The 19,252-nt window shown below is 44.1% G+C and overlaps 1 protein-coding gene across 7 annotated transcripts in view; it reads right to left on the bottom strand.

Moving 5' to 3' along the window:
• The window catches only part of USP50 (ubiquitin specific peptidase 50), a 433,978-nt gene extending 415,468 nt beyond the window's left edge, over positions 1–18,510 (bottom strand). For 5 of the 7 annotated variants that reach the window (XM_069624962.1, XM_069624964.1, XM_069624959.1 and 2 more), the window contains exon 1: positions 18,428–18,510. The gene's annotated coding sequence lies outside the window, so the exon portion shown is untranslated. The remainder of the gene's footprint in view (positions 1–18,427) is intronic. The other 2 variants (XM_069624965.1, XM_069624960.1) reach the window with 2 other exon arrangements.
• Positions 18,511–19,252: the final 742 nt, after the last annotated feature.

The raw sequence follows: 19,252 nt of genomic DNA, 5'->3' as shown, positions 1-19,252 counted from the left end.
CTTTCTACTGTAAGGAAGACATGGTATCAACAGTAGATACAGACACGATAGATGCATGTTTCAAAAACCTTTATTTTATATTTTAGTAAGTTGGGAGAATTCCTAACTGGCCCTAACTCTAGAATGGGAGTAGTCTCGGCCATTAAGCAAACAACAAACAAGTCAAAGTCAGTCTTGTCAAAATAAAAAGGCCTATACAATAAAATAAAAAAATCGTACCCTCCTTCTCAAATGACAAATGTGCAAAGGGAATATAAAAAGGAAAAAAAGTGTCTTAAAAGAAATGTCAGAATGGCTTAGGTAACAACTCCCTTCCCCACGTTCAGAAGCACAGGGTCTCGGGAGTTTCTTAATAGGATAGGTGGATGGTGCAGTTCTATCAGTCTTGCACACTTTGGCTTACTGGTACAATCCAACAGTTCAGGCTTGGGCTTCAAACTTTTGACAGTTCAATAAGTTCTTTAGGCTTCCTCTGCCTTTCCACAAATACACAGTTCTACTCACAACTGTTACTTCATCACAATTCAACACAGGCTTACCTCGGCCGGACTCACGCCTGTCTTTTCTCTTTGTGGAAGTTCCTTTCCCCACGCTTTGTTTTATCCAACTTTTTACTGTCGAAGACGTTCGAAATTGCAAGGATTTTACGTACACCTCTGCATGACCACTTCAACCTTTCTTTAAACAATGTATCAATCAACAATCTTCATCACCTCGCAACACCAGTGCTTCTTGGTACTTGTAGTTTCTTCTTCTCTTTACTTTGCCCTCTTGGCATCTTTCTATCATGTCTCACCTGTGATTCCCCTTCACTAGCACCTGCAGATGAATTTGGGTCGGAGAGGTCAGCAGTTTGTTCCTCAGGGTCTCCCTTCATCTGGAAGAGATAGGGTCTGTTCCGGGGGATTGCCACAATTCCTGTTAGATATACAACCAGGAAAGAATCTTGTTCCCTCTGATAACAGCCCAGATCCAAGGAAAAAGCCCAAAGGCAGAAAAAAACCTAGAGGAGGTTGAGATGAATCCATCAGACCAGATTGAAGGATCCATGAAAACCAAAGAAGAATCCAGTTCTTGTAAAGTTGTTGGTTGGTAAGTATAATTTAAAAATAGGAAAAGTAAGGCACTGTAGAAAATCCAAGGGCTAGTAATAAAGGATCCACAGAATTCTGAAAGGAGCAGGTAAGAAAGTGGGAAATTGACAACAGGCAGAAAGAAGGATGGCAGAAGCAGCAACAGAAGGGAGGACACCCGGCTGGGGAGTGGCAAGGCAGCAGACAGAAGGCAGGCACAGAAGCAAGGCAAGAGGAGGAAGTTGTGCAAGCACAGAAAATACGAAAGGTGTGCGATGAAGGAATACTCAGCAGCGTTGGAAAGAAAGCGGTAGAAAGTTGCAATGCAGCGAGAGGCGGGGCTTGGATGCTAATATCCCCTGGTTAGTGCGTGCAAGACTAGACCGTGGCTGCAGATGGAAGTGTGGCTGGTCAATCAATGTCTGATATTCCAACTACTCCACAGCTTCCAAGAACGAAAGTTTGTGACACTTTCAAAGTTCATATACTTTGCCCTCTTGGCGTATTCAGAGTTCATATACTTTGCCTTTCACTAACTCTTGTATGGGATTGCGGTTACTTTCTTGCCTTCGTTTCCTGATTTATCATAACTTCAAACATTTTACAGAGACATTTGAATGTGTGATTCCACCTTGCAGAACCACTGTTACTTTGTATACTTTCAACACAATTCAGCAATTGTCTTTTCCATTACGTGGTTTATTGGCACACGTGCAATCTTCAACTCTTGTTACAGTCACTTAACACAAACCAGACTTTTGTTGCCTTCGATAACTCACCGGTCGTGTTAATTGGTTTTCTTTCTTCAACCCTTTTCATGTAGCAGTCAAGGCTGTTACCATTGCCTCCTCTGTTCTTCCCCAACTCTGTCGTTCAACCGGGAGGGTAGCAGGCTGTGTCAAAGTACTTTGAAGGTGTCTCCTTTCTGCTCACTGGGTTCAGTCTTGAAACACTATTGGCTTTCTGAAAGTGTGGGATTCTCACCTGGCTCTCTCTTGTTCTCCACAAGTGTCGATCAGCCGCTTGGCATTCCAACTTCGATAGCCTGGTTCACATCAGCCCGAGAAGAGCTGCTCCTTCTCGTACCCAGCCTCGCTCTCTGTGTGCCTGTGCATGCCATCTTTTATTCAGACTGGGAGTGTTAACAAGTGGCAGGTGTGTGTAGTTAGGATAACGTGCCTGACTCAGCTTAGTCTCATTAAAGGGACAGAGCCATTGCCAAGTGAGTATGGGTAATCATCCTGGCCTCGTTCCTCATATTCCTCAGCTCAGTAATGTTGTCAATGTGAAGTGAGGAGGAATTATGGGAGCTGTAGTTTCCCATAAAATAGTAGGGATAGGGGTTAGATGGGTTGTGGAAAAGGGGGGATACCGTGTCTCACCATCAGGTGTTTCTCCTCCACTTCCAGAGGAGCCCCTAGCCAGGTGATCCTCCCTTGCTTGTCCACCCCCAGGGTCGGGATCCAAAAGTGATGGCCTTTCCCTGGTCACCTGAGTATGGGATCCCAGGGGGCTAGGTTGTGAAACACCCTCTGGTTTTTCACACTACCTACACCCCTCTATTGTGCTCTCGGTCTCACCCATTTTTTCTAACTGCTTTTCTATCATCTATCCTATGCCTCTCACGAAGTCTGGAAGAAAGAAGTTCAAGAAGGGCATCCTGGTCTCCAATCCAGGCCTTCCCATCGCTGACACCCATGTCAGTACCTCCTCCAGACAGACTCTCACGACATCCCCTCTCCCGACCTATGAACCCTACATATGGTTGCTGTTCTCTCTCCTTTCTCTTCATCTCCCATTTATGGTAGCATAAGATGGGAGGTCCTCTTGGCCTCCTTCCTGTCCTCCAAAACCATCATTAATGTCTATCTAAATAGAACTGTCATGGTCCAGGGCACTCAGCCCAACCTCCTCCTCCTGGATAGGCATCGCCCACTTCTTATCAACTTTCTCCCTTCTCCTGCTACTTTATCTACCACCTCTCTGGCCCCTCAGCCACCTTCCTCCTCTACCTCTCTGGCTCTTCTGTCACTCCCTTCCACCTCTGCGGCTCTCCCCTCTGCCTCCTCTCTGGTCCCTTTACCACCTAGCGCTACCTCTACCACCTCCCTGGCTCCTCTGCCACCATTCTCTCTACCGCAGCAGCTCCTCTGCCACTCACTGCCTCCTCTCCAGCAACCGCCTCTTACTCCTGTCTGGGCCATCTGCCCCCTCCTTCTACCATTGCCCTCTCTTGAGCCCCTCTCCCTCTTCCACTGGGTGTACCTCTCTCCTGTACCCCAACCCAGAAGTCTTTCAAAAGTGGCAACATGGTTCACGTAGCTACTCTCAATGCTTGCTCTGCTGTCAAACACTTCCCTGACATTTGCCACCTCCTCAAAGACCTTGATCTGGATGTTCTCGCTCTCACTGTGTGGGATCCATTGACCCACTCAGCAGAATTCCCATCCATAACCAAGCTGCACTTCAGCTGAACCAGCAAAATGGCTGTGCTGGCTCCTTTGAGCACCACTGCCTTGCATCAAAACTGCGTTTTGCATCTACAAAAGGATGGCTGTACTGTTTTGCTAAACACCATTGGGCAGTTGGCTAAACAAAGAAATATCATACACTTGTCAGACTTTTGTCTGTGCTCCAGGCTGAGACAATAGATTCTGGGACACCTATTTGTGAAGTGGGGAAGTGGTAATAAACATTCAATCAAACTGGGAAACCCCCATGGCCACCCTGGGCTGAACTGACAGTTGAGGGTAGCTGAAGAAAAAAAAATGGTCCTAGTTGAAGGACAAAGGCATCTGTCTAAAAATACTATTCGATTAATACACTTTTAAGACTGTTGATTTTGTAACTGGACAGCACAGAAATGTAAAAGTTGTACACTTTAAATATGATTTTCGTGGCTTCTAAACAAGATATCGCGGCTGTCCATAGCATGCATGGGACACAAATGCCAGGAGAATGTAAATCATGGGAAAGTACATAAGGTGGAACGTTAAAAATTAATAGAAATATGCCCTATGATAATATGAACACACACCTAAAATTGGGGGATTTTGGGTGAAGCGGTTCTCACTAAAACCGTGAAAAAATATATTAGAAGGGTGAAACAATGGCATACAGACCTGGGAGTGGGAACACCATGCTCTGTATAAAATATGTAATCTGCTTATGTAATTTGAGAACGTGGCACAAGTGTACAAATGTGTAATTTATGTTACCATTGATTTTGGCAAAAAGGGCTGTGGGAAGGCTTTGCACCTCATAAAAACACAACCCCATAAACTTAGTCCCCTCCTAGAGGAGGCAACCAACATTGGCTCACCTATCCGGTTCTTGGAGGTAGGTCTACCTCAGTTCTGCCTAACCATAAACCCGATGATGCCACCCGCTTTATATAAGTGGTGGGAGCTCACAGGGACAGCTCTCTCTCCTGAATTTCCAGTGCCTGCGTATCCTGACATTCCAGATTCACCTTTGCAAGATTCCAGACTCTACTACAAGGCCAAAGCATAGCTGATCCTATCCCAGCAAGGCCAAAGTATAGCTGATCCTATCCCAGCCACGCCATTGATCCAGAAATTCCACTAAAATCCCAATAACCAAGAGGAAAGGTTTTGGTACCATTTTGGGAAGCATCCTGTGCCCAGACCAGCTTTTTTCCCACTACCTGCATGCCGGCTTATCCTTCCCATCATCCAGTGACCAGACTTGCCCAGCTGTTTGCTGTTAGGAAAGCTGCCTTTCTGTGACCAGACCCTTTGAGTCCCGAATCCGGTTGGCTGCCCAAATACCCAAACTCAAGTGCAGATTGTGAGTATCTCCCCATCCCATAGCAACACATACTCTACGCCAATTTGATACTTTTTCTTTGTTCTACTCTCTAAGATATCGTATCCTTGTCTTGGTAACTTGTTTAAGACTGTTAGAATTCTCTGTGCATCTTGTCCTTGATCTCCAAGCATTCGCGCCACTTTTCTCTTCATTTTTGTCTTGCATAGATCATAAATCCTTAGCCATATTTGGAATAATTTAAATGAATTCCCACATAGATCTGAACGCGGGGTAAAAGGGTTAAGTTGCAAATTAACCTTGGATCGTACCATGTCTTTCTTTAACAATATAGTCTAGATAATTTACTTTAAGTAAAACTTGCATTTCCTTTTCAAAACCGATTTTCTCTTTTTAATGGCTCTATTTTCCTAAAATCGAACCTCCTTCCACCGTTAAAAACTCATTCGATTCGTCAGCTATATTCACCCTTTCACTTCTATATTTTCCCTGTGATCTGCATCTATCACCCAGCCTAGAAACCGCATTCCGATTCTGTGTTTTTCCCTGTTTTAAAAAAAATACTTTTTTGACATTTAAAGCAGAAAAAGAGAAAAATGCAACTCTTACATGTGTGATTTAACTGCAGTGTTTTCAATTTCAACCTGCTTTGTGACCCATATGCCTTTTGTGATACCATACCTTACAGTTGCTAGTGATATAACATCCCTGAGACTGTGATAAAACATATGTACATCATTATTTAATTACCCATATAATTAATTATTTGTTCAAATCCGAGTGTCATTTAGGCCATTGCAAAGGGTTCAAAAGTGGCAACATTTTTCTGCCTCATATCACGGACTACCTGCTGCTTCTTTCTATCCACTCAGAATTCGAGTAATTGTGGGTTGAGTGAACATTGCAGGGTGAAACCCTAACTTGGGTGCTATCTATCCTAATTGAAAAAGTGCTCCTATTCATTTGTGATTTGGATATGTTATTGTAGAAGGTTACCCAAGTGTATTTCAGTGGATTTCATTGTAATTATTACACCATTGGTGATTGCTGCCCATATAAAAATTGTATGATTTCCTTTGAAATTAAAATAAATCAATATTGTATTCCCACCAACCGGCCAGGTTCATGGTCCATTGTGACCCGAAGTATTTGTAAAAGGGGGTGTGAGACGGGTTGGGTATCGGCTCATTTCGAATTGGTTGAAAATAAAGAAAAGGTAATCTAATTGAGTGCTGCATCCTAGGCTAAGGGCAAGAGCCTTACCCAGTGTGTGATGCTCGGTTAGAATCCTTCTCAACTGAGACTTGGTTCACAAGTTTTGACACTCTCCCCCCTGAGGGCTACATGATCCTCTCTGAACCCAGGACCAATCGGCCGGGGGGGGGCTGATCTTCCCTGAGTGGATCCCTGCATCTATCATTCCCACCCAAGCTTACTCCTCCTTTGAATGCCTGATTTGGAGGCTCTCTATCACTCCTGGCCTCTCGCTTGCTCTGGTCACCATCTACAGGCCACCTGGCCCAGTCACCCTCTTCCTCTCTGATTGGGCTGATCTCTCCTGCTCTCTCCTGGCCTCAACCTCTAAACTTCTCCTCCTCAGGGTTTTCAACATCCACTTGGACTTCTCGGACCACCCTGGGCTTTTCCACAACCTTTGTGACTCTCCCTCTCTGCTCTTCCCCCGGGTATGACACACCCAGCCGGACACACCATGGATGTTCTCATCTCCTCAGACATCCGTCTCTCTAACACTCTCACTACCCCACTCTCCTGGACTGAAAACTTTCTGCTTTGCTGGTTATCTCCATGACCAGCGTTCTGGCCTCTGATCGGCCAGAGGCACGGAAACTGCTCTACTGAACTCCTGTGAAGATCAGCTCTCCAACCTTGACTCCATCTCTCACTCTGTCCTCATCCTCCTTGACCTCTCCTCTGCCTTTAACACAGTCAATTGCACCACCATAATCACCATGAACCTTGGCATCACAAGTCAGGCTCTGGAGTGGCTGACCTCCTTCCTCTTGGACCGACCCTCCCAGATCCAAATTGGGTCCTTTCTCTCCGTCACCTCTCCTTCCACATGTTGTGTTCTCCAGGGATCTATCCTCTCACTCTGGCTCTTCAATGTCTATCGGGCCCCCCTGATCTCTACTTTCTCCATTAACTTTCAGTGTTATGAGGATCAAACTTAGCTCTCTTTCAGACTACCCTCAGTCTCCTCTCCCTCCCCGCTCATTCATGACTGTCTATCCACTATCCAGGGATGGCGTGCCTCTAGCGATCTCTGCCTTAATGCCAGTAAACCAGAGATTCTTCTCATTGGGACCGTTGCTCCTGCTTTTCCTCTCTCCCTCTGATCGCCCTCCTTGTGCCCCCTCCCCTCATGCTCCTGTGAGTCAAAAAACATTGGTGTCATCTTCGACTCCACTCTCTCCTTCTCTCTACACGTCACAGACCTTGCCAAGATAGCCCACTTCCAGCTGCACCTCCTCAGAGGTATCCTACCTTTTCCCACCTTCCCCCAGAAGCTCACTGTCTCCAGAGCTCTGGTTCTCTGCATGCTGGACTACTGCAGAAGCCTAATTCTCAATCTTCCTAACTCTACCCTTCGTCCTCTTCAACTAATTCAGAACAGGACTGCAAGACTTATCCATGGCCTCAAACCCAGGGACATGCTTTTAAAAGAGCAAAAAACATACGTGACACCTTGGTACATTCCAAATAAAAAAAAACAGCTCCAAGAACTGGACTCTGGGACCTCAGGACGACTGTTGGACATTTTCCCTGCGGCTCATGTTCAGTGTGCCAATTCACCTGTAAAATGAAAAATTTCAACATTGGGACGAAGATTTGGCACCTAAACTCAATGACGAACTGCAAAACAAAGCAAGCAATCTATTGTATCGAATGCCCGTGTGGCCTGCGGTATGTAGGCCAGACAAGTAGATCGGTGAACATCAGAATTTCTGAGCACCGATCCCACATCAGATGCAAAAATACATCAGCACCCCTTGTGAATCACTTTTTAGAAAAACACCACACCCCTAACGATATCAAATGGTGGATCCTAGATGTAGTCAAGGAATTTGCAAACACATTACGCAGCCTCCAGCACAAAGAAGCAAGATGGATCCACAGACTTTCTAGTCACATGCATGGTTTAAATGAAGAATATTTACCTTTAATTTGAAGCATAAGAGTCTGCAACACACAAGCTATTAACCCTCTTTATACATATGATGGTTCCCAACGGCCATTATGCACTTACTAATTGTACTTATTAATTAAGTCATCCACACTGAATACAGTATTCAGTGCATATGTCCTGATGGATAGGAGCGCTAACACTAATTTGGCAGATGCACAAGCAGGCTACAAAAGGCCCTTCAAGTTAGCTGTCTTCATCAAAGTGCCCATTTTTTACTAAATATCTACTTTCTTAAGAAACAAAATGAATAACATCGCTTCTAGCATCTGACCAATCAGAGCCTGGAAATAGGGTTCAACCCACCCCCATAACAACACACCCCCATAACAAAATGAATATCAAATTGCCTGAAAAACTGGCCATTACATTGAATGTGTATCGCGCGACCGGGCAAAATCCTGCAATCAAAATAAAATCAACTGATACCGAACATCTTTTCTGGCGCGAGCATATTAAATTAATTCTTGCAAAACAAATGTACTCATCGGTATATACATATACGTAGTTTGACGGCAGGCGCAGTATATGTAAGCCGGGTTCACTTACCCGCGATAATTTGGATACCCGCACAGAACGCTTCAATATCACAAGTAAGCGTGTGTCCAATAAGACTCAATGCCAGAGGGACACACCTCCATAGCACCAACAATAGACACTTCAGTGCACCAATCACAGTGCACTGATACTGAAACAACCAGGAGCAACCCTCAGCAGTATCCACTCGCGGTCATTGCAAGGGCCTGCTGCAATAAAGAGGCACTTACGTGTTCTTATGGCTGCTGACGAATTAAGGTATTTATTAGACTACAATCTATCATTACTTTCACATTGACAGACACCACAACTAAGCCTATTTAAAACTGATGTCATTGTACAATAATACACCAATTTTGTTTCTTTTCTGGTCTCCTCCATTCCTTGTACTATAGCAAGTACAGCTGAATTCAACGCCATATACGCATTCAAGACATTTGAAGACCCACCAAGAAATAGCAATTGAGACAGGACTCCCTTCACATGAGGTAGGAGATAACTAATTAACTACCTCTCCTAGCTAAACACTATTGATACTCGAGCCCTGATAGATATATATACATATATATATATATTTTTTTTTTCTCTATCCCGCCCCAGAATTGACCAAAGGACAGTGGGTGGCTGCGCCCTGGGGACCACGGGTTCCATGATGCGTCCCTCTCACCTGTGGAAGACTCCAACCCTAGCCTAAGTGTGTTTTTGACTCAGTCCATGCCCACAATCAGGGTAAGGACGTTGCTCCCACTAGGTTCTCATTTGTTGTTGCAAAATAAAAAACTTTTAGATTTAGACAAATGCCCCACCAACTGAAAACATTCCTTAAACTACTTTCTCTGCAATTTTCTCTTGTCTGCCTTCATACAGGGTTAAGTTGGCTCCCCACCTCTTCGTGTTCCCGCCCTGAGGAAGGCTTCAGTAAAATGTACACGCCCAGCAGGGGGCAGATCCGAAACGTATTATGGATGTTTAAACTCCATCATTGACAGGAAGACCCTAGCTTTCTTTAACTCAATTTTGAAGTTAATCCCAACTTAATGTTGAAAATGTAACTGTTTAGGCACGAACACATTTGTGCATATGTTAGGTGTCTTCCTCTTTCAAAACACCAACACATCGGCAGACCTGCATTCATTAAATAGCGGCACCTGCAATACTAAATTTTGGGCCGTTATAGTTTCCTTCTTTTCTTCTGGAATTCGGCTTTTCCAGTTAATATATATTTATGTATTATTCATATTTATTTGCTTACCCATTGTCTGCATCTATCCACTTGCAGAAACTGAGTTAAATGTTTCTTTCCTAATTTATTTTCGTTTTACAATCTTTCATCACTTTAGATTGTGTATTTAAATTTTAATATGTTTTCCTGAAAATGTAACTATGTCAAATACACAATAAACTGTCTTGACGAAAAAAAGGAATGTTTTCAAAAAAAATATAGTGGCAAAGAATAACTGTGATATCCGCTGTATAGGATACACAACAAACTAAGCCGATTGAATTTATCTAAAAACCTTTTGTACTTTAGCATAGTGCATACTTTTGGTCTAACAATAAATATATCCTACTAAGTCCCAATCCACTTTATGCTTTAAGGGACTACCCCGATTCCATTTTTTTGTATGAGCTCAAACCCAGGGACTGCATCTATCCAGCACTGAAATCTCTCCACTGGCTCCAGCACTGAAATCTCTTCACTGGCTCCCTGTGGCTGCGAGGATCAAGTTCAAGATCCTCTGCATCATCCACAAGGCTCTCTGGGGCGTGGTCCCCTCTATATCCAACACCCTCTTCCTAAATACCTTCCTGCTAGACCCCTCTGCTCAGCTACCTCAAATTCTCTGCAGCTCAGACGCTTCTCCAAACAAAGAGTGGGGTGTGTAGGTCTCTCTCCTCTGCAGGTGTGCCCCTCTGGAATGGCCTGTCCATCTCAGACTTGTGCCGGATCACTTGAAGTTCTGGAAGCTGCCCAAGATCTTCCTGACTCGTGGCGTGGTTGCCCTCAGAGTCACACAGGGTAAAACCATGCCCCACCCTTGACCAGTCACCTTGCACTGCCTTCTGGCCTACCCTGCACTTCCGGTCTGGGACTGCACCCGTGTAGTCCTCTGTTGTCCTTGCACTTCCTCAGAGCCCTGCTGCCCTGACTGCACTTCCCCTCACACCCCTCCCTGCACTTCTCCCCTCATCCTCTCCCCTGCACTTCTCGCTGCACTTGCAGCATGATCTGAATGTCACAAGGCCTAGTAAGATTGTTTGTCTTGTCATCCCTCTGTCTCACCTCCTGTGTCTTGTGGCGCAAAGAAACACATGTGTAAAGGCGCATTATAAATATCATATCATATATTCGCCCTACATGTTTCTGTCGCAATATTGTCATCAAATATTGGACATTCCTCAGCGGCTAAGATAGTTTTGTAGGCGTGTAATAATGCTCCTGATCACCTGTGCTCTCTCATTATGTATACATGGCTTTGATTGCTATTAAGTACCTGCGAAAAAAGGCATTTCCCAATTTGTTCGAATTAAAATGATTGCATGGTAAATCTGTCCGAATTCGGCCAGTACCATTTGATCGATTTAATTTGAACTAATTTGGCAATCAATACCAAACATGGGGAGGTGGGTGTCCCTGCTTCCTGAGGACTGGAGTCGGGGGACAAACAAAAAAAAAGAAAAGTGGACCCTGTGGCGTCGGATCCGACCCGTGTAAGAGGGACAGAACTGACGCTGCAGGGTCAGAAGTGGAGAAGTGAAAGGTAAGTGGGGGAGCGTAGGGGTATGTATTGGGGGTCAAGGTTTTGCCAGATTTGGCTGCCACAGTCATGTATATCCCAAAAAACAGCAGGCATTGAAGGAACAAAGGAGGACCAGCAACGTACATATGTAGGAGCCTTAAGTGACAAGGGTAACCCTGATCTCTTCATCAGACACGTTGCTGATTCTGTCCCTTAACACTGACCATGATGACAGCTTTTACTTTTTTATGAACTGTTATAATGCATACCATGACTATGGTCTGGGTTCACCTATAATTTATCTTAGTGAATATGTTGAACTCTAGCCTGAATGTTTGGGCCAAAGTTAATGGCTTAGCCGCTGTGATACTAACATGGGGAGGGCAGAAGTTTAATCTTAAATTGGAGCATTGTTTAGGAGAGGGGATCCCTTTTTTGGGAAGATGAAGCTTATAATATTGGTTTTGGACAATTGTTTCCCTATCAGTGGCAGCCTGTAACAACTTGTACACATTAGAATGGGTTAGTCATTTTACCTCTTTAGACAATTCTACAACTGCTTGTAGAAGACAGCTTTACCTCTCCTCCTTATTATGGCAACAGGCAAAACCAGAGAGAATTACTGCAATTTTATTTAATTCCCATTTACTGATGTACAGACAGCATGTTTCGTCACCTAGCGAGAAAGCCCCCAGCTCTGATTTAGTTCCCATGATTTCTGTACACACAATCATGCAGCCTGGGTACCCGTGTTCACAAAATATTTAATGGATTTGCTTTGGATTTCGTTGTGATTTCCTTTCACCTGTATTCCGTGTACCATGGCCATGTATGAGAGTGCAGCACTGGCAACAGGGAATCTTCTCATATATTATGGGCAAATGTCAAATGAGTAGATTGGAACAGATGGTTAGAGCTGCACAAATCTAAAGGCCTTTTGGCAATTAGTAGACAGAAGCAGTAAATGATACAGTCCAGGCACGATAGTAATACACAAAGAGCTTCATGTGAAGTATGTCAATACAATACAGCCACAAAGGGTGCTTCAACCTACAATGAATGCAGTAATCAGGCCCCCAAAGCCATGGCACCACTTATTACATAAGACATATAGCAAGGGAACTCGTTGGCAGTCTCAATGGCATTGCTACTATGTAGTACCTTGGGAGATGTGGAATTACTGCTGCTGGTAAAGCTGTAGCAAGTAAAACATTTGTGATGTGCTTTTCCAGCAACCAGACATATAAAAATAATGCTGTTTGAAAAATATGCTACTAATGGTAAAACATACTACCCACTATAACACCTTTCACATTTCAGGGAACCCTCCAGAACAAACCCTTTCTACTTCAATGCATAGGGTTGACACATGATTCATATGCACAGGGTTCGAAATTCAGAATGGATAACCAGGAGTTAAAAGTGGCGCCGGTTATCCCTCATTAACCAGTGACCAGTAGCTATGACTGGGGAATAAGGGGCCAGTACATAGCATTCCCCATACCTAACTTCCACATAAGATCCAAATATATAGTTTTGTCCATTATTTATTACCCCTAGATCTTTAAAGGTTGTATAGAGGTGTCCTAATGTGTATTTATAGATTGTCCCAAACACAAAGAGTTACATTCACATAGTTGTGTTTGTTCAGCAACAGTTGCTCTGGGGAGCCAAAAGTAGCTCCTGGTAGCTGTAGGTTGCAAGCTAATCAGGCTTTACTAGGCTACAAGCAGGAGCTAATTAGCTCCCACCTCCCCTCAATTTCGAAACCTCTATGCTGGAAGCTTGTTATACATTTACACCATTTAAGACCAGCTCAGAGCTGATGATATTTTGGGTCGTGAATGTACACATTTTTGTGCAGTGTTTTTCTCTAAACTTGGTATTTCAAACACGCTGCTGTTGGTATTTCAAACAACCGTTCTCCTATTATTTTATTATATATATATATATATATATATATATATATATATATATATATATAAATATAATATAATATTATATATATATATTATTATATATTATTTATTTTATTATATATAGGCATTCTTCTATTATAACAACGCCACACTAGCAGCTTCACCACATATTAGACCTCGCACACATTCCTTGCTACTCTGCACACAACCTAGGTACAATATGCTTCCTTGTCCATCTGGACAAAGCTCTAGGAGCGCTCAGCACAACACCAAACAGCAACACCACATCCCAACTCTGGGTCTCTCTACACATGCCACTAACCCTTACCTCAATTTGCCTTCCCTCTGGATTGAACACTTTGCCACGAAACCTACACCCAACCAACCATGCGCTACAACTTTGAGGAACTACAGACTTGGCTCTAGACTCCATCATGCTTCCTACCACCACGCCAATAGGCACACTAACATGTTTCCACTTACTGCAACAGCACACGCTCTCACCACCCTTACCCACTACGAACACCAGTCCTGACACAAGCACGCCACTTGCTCCTATGACCCTGATCAAGGGGGCTTTGATTAATGCAGGTCACTTACTGCACATGCACTTGACATGGCTGACCTTATCCTTACACATGATCTCAACTTTATTGCCATCACAGAAACTTGGCTCCACTCTGCCTCAGGACCACTCCTATCTCTAGCAATCCCTACAGGTTATACTATCATTAGAAACAATTGCAATAGCAATCAAACTAAAGGAGGTGGCATTGCATTAATTCATAAGAATTCTATTAATCTCTGCATCTCTAATACACAGCAAATCGCGTCAGCGGAAATACTCACAATCAAATTAGCACTTACCCCTAGTCAGACTATCATACTCCATCTAAACTACGGGCCCCCTGGCTCTCTCTCCACATTTGCTGAAGACCTATCTCACATTCTTGCATCTAACACTAAAACTAAATCTCAAACCATTGTACTAGGTGATTTTAATCTGGGTCTACAAGACCCCAATGATTCCGCAGCACGTAACATCAATAACTTGCTTACCAACATAGGTTTTACGCAACATATCATGAGCAAACACATTCAAAGGGCAGAATCCTCGACTGGATACCTGGCTTCAACTGCGAAATAAATGTTGATGCCAATCAACCGTGTGTCTGGACAGACCACCATCTAATCACATTTAGCATCTCTGCCAAAATTACCCGTACCAAACCTGACATCGCACCTGCTATCTACACTAGAAACAAGAGAGACATAACATGTGAAAACTGCTCCCACTTATCCTCCCTATCCTCACTGAACACACCTCTATCTGCACTGATCCAACTGTCATGGTAGATATGTTTAACCAGACTTTACTTAAAGCGCTAGACCCAACTGCACCTATGAAGCTAAAAAAACTTAAACCACGGGCTCACCTAAACTCCTGGTTTATACCTCATTTGAGAATCCTATGCAAAGATAAACGCAATCTAGAAGCACGTTGGAAAAGTAACCCCACTGAAATGACCAAAGCGAGTTTAGCTTTAGCCACCCTGAACTACAAAGAGGCTATACGTCAGGCAAGAAAAGATACTTATAATAAGCGCATTGAACAAGCTAAATCTAACACCAAAGTGTTATTCATAATACTAAAAGAACTGGAATCACCGGTCTCTCCTCCTGACACCTGTATTAAAGACAGCTCCTGGTGTGCCAATATACAAAAGGCTCTCCTTGGTAAAATAGCAGCTCTCCAAACCAAAATCAACAACAAAAAACAGCCTGCAGATCTACCCACAAGATAAATCTCACCAGATCAGAACAAACATCAACCTTCACTCCCAAAAACCATTTAGCTTCTCGCCTCTTACTATCTCTGAAGTGGAAAATATTATCAACAACCTTAAACCTTCGAACTGCCAAGGCGATTTATGTCCTTCCACTATTATCAAGGAGGCTTCTCATAATCTAGCGCCTTTCATCACTGCATTTATAAACTCCTCCTTCAGCTCTGGGATTGTCCCTGACAACCTGAAGGACCCTAGGTCATCCCACTTCTTAAAAAACCTTCATTGGATGCTAACATACCAACCAACTACAGGCCCATCACTACAGTGCCATTCTTTCTAAAAATTCTTGATCTAGCGACCTATCTGCAGATCCAAGACTACTTGGAAACTAACAAACTCATGGAACTTAGATTATCGGGGTTCAGTACACGTCATGAAACTAAAACTGCCCTGATTGATCTTAAAACACAGATTGAGGATCTCAAAGACAAGGGTAAACTTGCCCTTTTACTCCTAATTGATTTATCTGCAGCGTTTGACCTAGTAAATCACCAAATCCTTTGCCGACAACTCAAACTAACAGCCCATTTCACGGATAAAGCTCCTTTTTGGGCAACAGGTCTATGAGTGTTTTTTCCCCGTCCACATCTGCTGAACCTTCACCTGTCACATGTGGAGTACCACAAGGATCATGCGTTTCACCCACACTCTATAATGTGTTTACAAAGCCACTTTTCGATATCTTGGATTATCTGGGTGTCGTCTATACCAAGTATGTGGATGCCACCCAGATATTGTTGTACTTCTGGGGTTAAGACTGCAGAACGGATTCTGAACAGGTACTGATTTACTGCTGGCATACCCACACGCCCTTTCATTAGTGAGGCCTGGACTGCTCTGCTATGAACACAGTAACATTCATTTCTAAGATCACATGCATGTGGACAAAACACGAGCAATATGTCCCCTCATATGAGACACTCTCTAGTTTCTACTTTCAGGTATCGTCTTAAACTTATCCATTCTGCGGCAAATTCTACATTTTATCATTCCACAGTCCCGTTTGGAAATCATTTTATGCTACAGTTCGAAGGTTTGATACTGACGTTCATGTCCCATTGTCCCCTCAATGATCCACTGCCGAAAGGGTTTAATAGTGTCTGACTGGGATCTTCACGGTGTGAGCCTTTTTCCTAGTTTTTTATGAGTTTAACAAAATTTAATAAATCACAATTTATCATCGAGTGAGGGGCACAGTGCTGCACACAGCTAATAAAAGCATAAGACAGTATAAAAGCAACAATATTTTAAAACATATGGAATAAAATGAATAGGGAATCACACAAAAAAATGGTTAGAAAATACACTCAAAGTGAAAAGTAAACCATGGACAAGGCAGGGCTGAGAGAAAGCAATGGAATAGAAAAGGGGTGAGAAAGCAAGAACAGAAATAACGTTGGGCCATGGAAAATGCAATGGGAAAACAGCAATGATTTTACAGCTTATCGAAAAAGAAACGATTGTGAATTTGAAGGATATGTGTCCACAGTACATGAGGGCATAGCCTACGTGCACCGAGAACAAGACGTGTCCTGACACTTATGGGGACGAAATATCTCAAGTTGTATATGCGTCGGTGGAATTCAAAGTATACTGTCAGTGCATGCATGCCGACACCGCCAAGGAGATCCTGGGCCGCCCACCAGTAAAATATATGTGCTCCTCGTTGGAGCAGGTGTAAATGAAGCGCTCCGGTGTTGGAGTTGAGAAAATAGAGACACCGTTCCGATTACAATTTAGTACATTTATGGAATAAGAGCTCGCTCTCCTCCCAGCATGCGAGGCTGCTCCTTTGTCTACACAGCACCCATACCAAAGAGACAAGTGCCTGTTGTGCTGCTGTCCGGAACTAGCAAACTTCAACTCTAGTTGACTGAGTGCCATCTGTTTTGCCTTTCCTGACATTTCACCGCTGCTACCTTTGATGGAATAAAGCTGGAAAGGAGGAATAAAAAGGCCTCGTGCCTGGGAGGGCCTCCTGCCTGACAGAGCGAAATTAGTGGGCTGTCACCTTGCCACCAGTAGCCTGGCACTGTCTGACCCCATGATCTATGGACCAGGGGAGTTGCTAGGTCTGGAAAATACCTGGGGCTAAGCTGATGTTGGAACTGTTGGGACTGGGGGCTAGCTAGTCTTTTGGCTGTAGCTCCTGAGATTCTATCAGGGGCTACAATCAAAAGATCAGGGGCTATAGCCCCCCTAGCCCCCCCGTAGCAACGTCCCTGCTATGGACTAGGCCGATGTGGCCCCTGGTGCACCCAGATGCGGCTTTGCCGGCCCTGAACTGTGAACTGAACTGTCCTGAATGGATGCCAACGAACTTGGACTGGTCTCCTGCAACTCTGCAAGTGATTAAAGTGGACTCAGTAGTATGCATTTATAATGTTGTGCGCCTGCATGTCATGTGTGTGCTCAAAGTGGTTCCAGTTGAAATGTTATGTAAAGCTGTACTCTCGCAAATTGTCGGCATGCCTTAGATGTTGCCAGGAGCCAACAATTGTGCCTTTCAGTGGTTTTAAGTTCCACTCACCAAGGTCAATAAAGACTCTTCTTATAATGTAGTGAACCCACCAACGTGCCCCTGCAGGGCAACTCAGCATGTGTGGGCCGGTTCGCCTGTTGGGCAACACTGGCTGTGTGGCCGTGTTGGCCTGGGTACCCCCAGGCCTTTGAAACGCCTGTGTGATCATGGGCCGACAGGTTGTTCCCTGTCCTCGGATGTTGGCTGGGTGCCCCAGCAGGTCCTTGGCTGGCCTGTGAGCCAGCCCATAACTGTTCAGGCCAACGTGTGTGCTGGGTGCACCCAGTGATGGTTGGACTGTCCTGCGTGACCGCAGGTCCAGTCATAACATACACTAATTTGTTCATATAAAGTATGTGCTTCTCGCCATCCTTATAGAATGCCATGCACTGCATTCATGCATTTCTATTTGCCCGACGGTACAAAAAAAAGACAAACAAGTAGTGTGCTACACAATGCACATTGTATAGAACGTGCAGTCTGCCATTAAGTGTGAGGACCACTCCGAGTACGTTGGCAAATGCACGTGCTTAAGACACTTTGCCCCGAGTGAGGGGTCTCCTTCAAAAGAGGTTTAGTTATCAATGCCCATTTATATCTGGATTTACACTATAGCTGTCTGCTAAATGCGGTGCCTCATGCTCGACATTCGCGAGTTTGTGGACCCACTGCTAGACCCAAGCCAAGAGGCAGAGCAACAAGATATGCGCACACAACAAACAACAAAATGTGCCCCGGCAGGTCCCCCCTCTCTCCACTTATTTGAGGTTCTCTAATGTACCCCTCGCTTACCTTAGTCCCACACAAACCCTAGGGATATGTTCCTGCCCATGCTATGCCCGGCGACTGTGTAGGGTTCTTGCGTAGCGTCACAGCGACGTCACAATGCTTGTAGCGGGACACGCGGGGCAGTTCTGGAAATACATGTTGCGTCACCGGAAATAGTTTCCCTCTTAGCACGTGCAGTAGCTACCAAAAGAAGGTAGCGCCATAGAGGTTAGGGCTATTTCTGGAAAACGGCGTCGCCCGGAAATAGTTTCTCTCTACGCACGTGCAGCTACCAAACGAAGCTAGGGCTTTCTAGAAAATAAGCTGCGTCCCACGTAAATAGTTTCATTTTCAGGACGTTCAGGAGCGACCAAACCTAGCACTGCCTGGGTTGCGCAGGCATGTCATCTTGGAGTGTTTACAGTCGTAATGGTGAGAATGTTTCTAAGAAATTTGTTAACGATATTTTTCTGTAATGTGCTCTGTTCCCAAGTGAACCTGAACCCCCAGGCATACCTACGTTCAAAATGTAACCATCTCAATTTGGAAGTTAAATAGCTGGTGTTTGCTTCGATAACAATTAACTGAGTAGTTATTTATAGTGGCAGAATATGCGGAAAAATCAGGGCAAGCCATCCGACGTGCCAACATTGTGGAACCCCAGGGTGGGAGAGTTCACCACAGAAATTGGGAGAATGTAATTTTCCTCTAGGATTTTATTGGGCGTATAATTATTTTAGGGGGGAGTCAGTAAAAAATAGCACAATTTCATAGCGCTCAACCTTTCAGGGCCCTTGAGCTTGTGAAAACACCAGATTTTGCATTTGGTAGGTGAAAGCCCAATTGATT

This window comes from Ambystoma mexicanum, chromosome 11 (genome assembly GCF_040938575.1).
Source record: "Ambystoma mexicanum isolate Mex_15411 chromosome 11, UKY_AmexF1_1, whole genome shotgun sequence".
In the NCBI taxonomy this organism is placed as follows: Eukaryota; Metazoa; Chordata; class Amphibia; order Caudata; family Ambystomatidae; genus Ambystoma; species Ambystoma mexicanum.
Note: the sequence above shows the minus strand (reverse complement) of the source record. Positions and strands in the feature narration are given on the sequence as shown.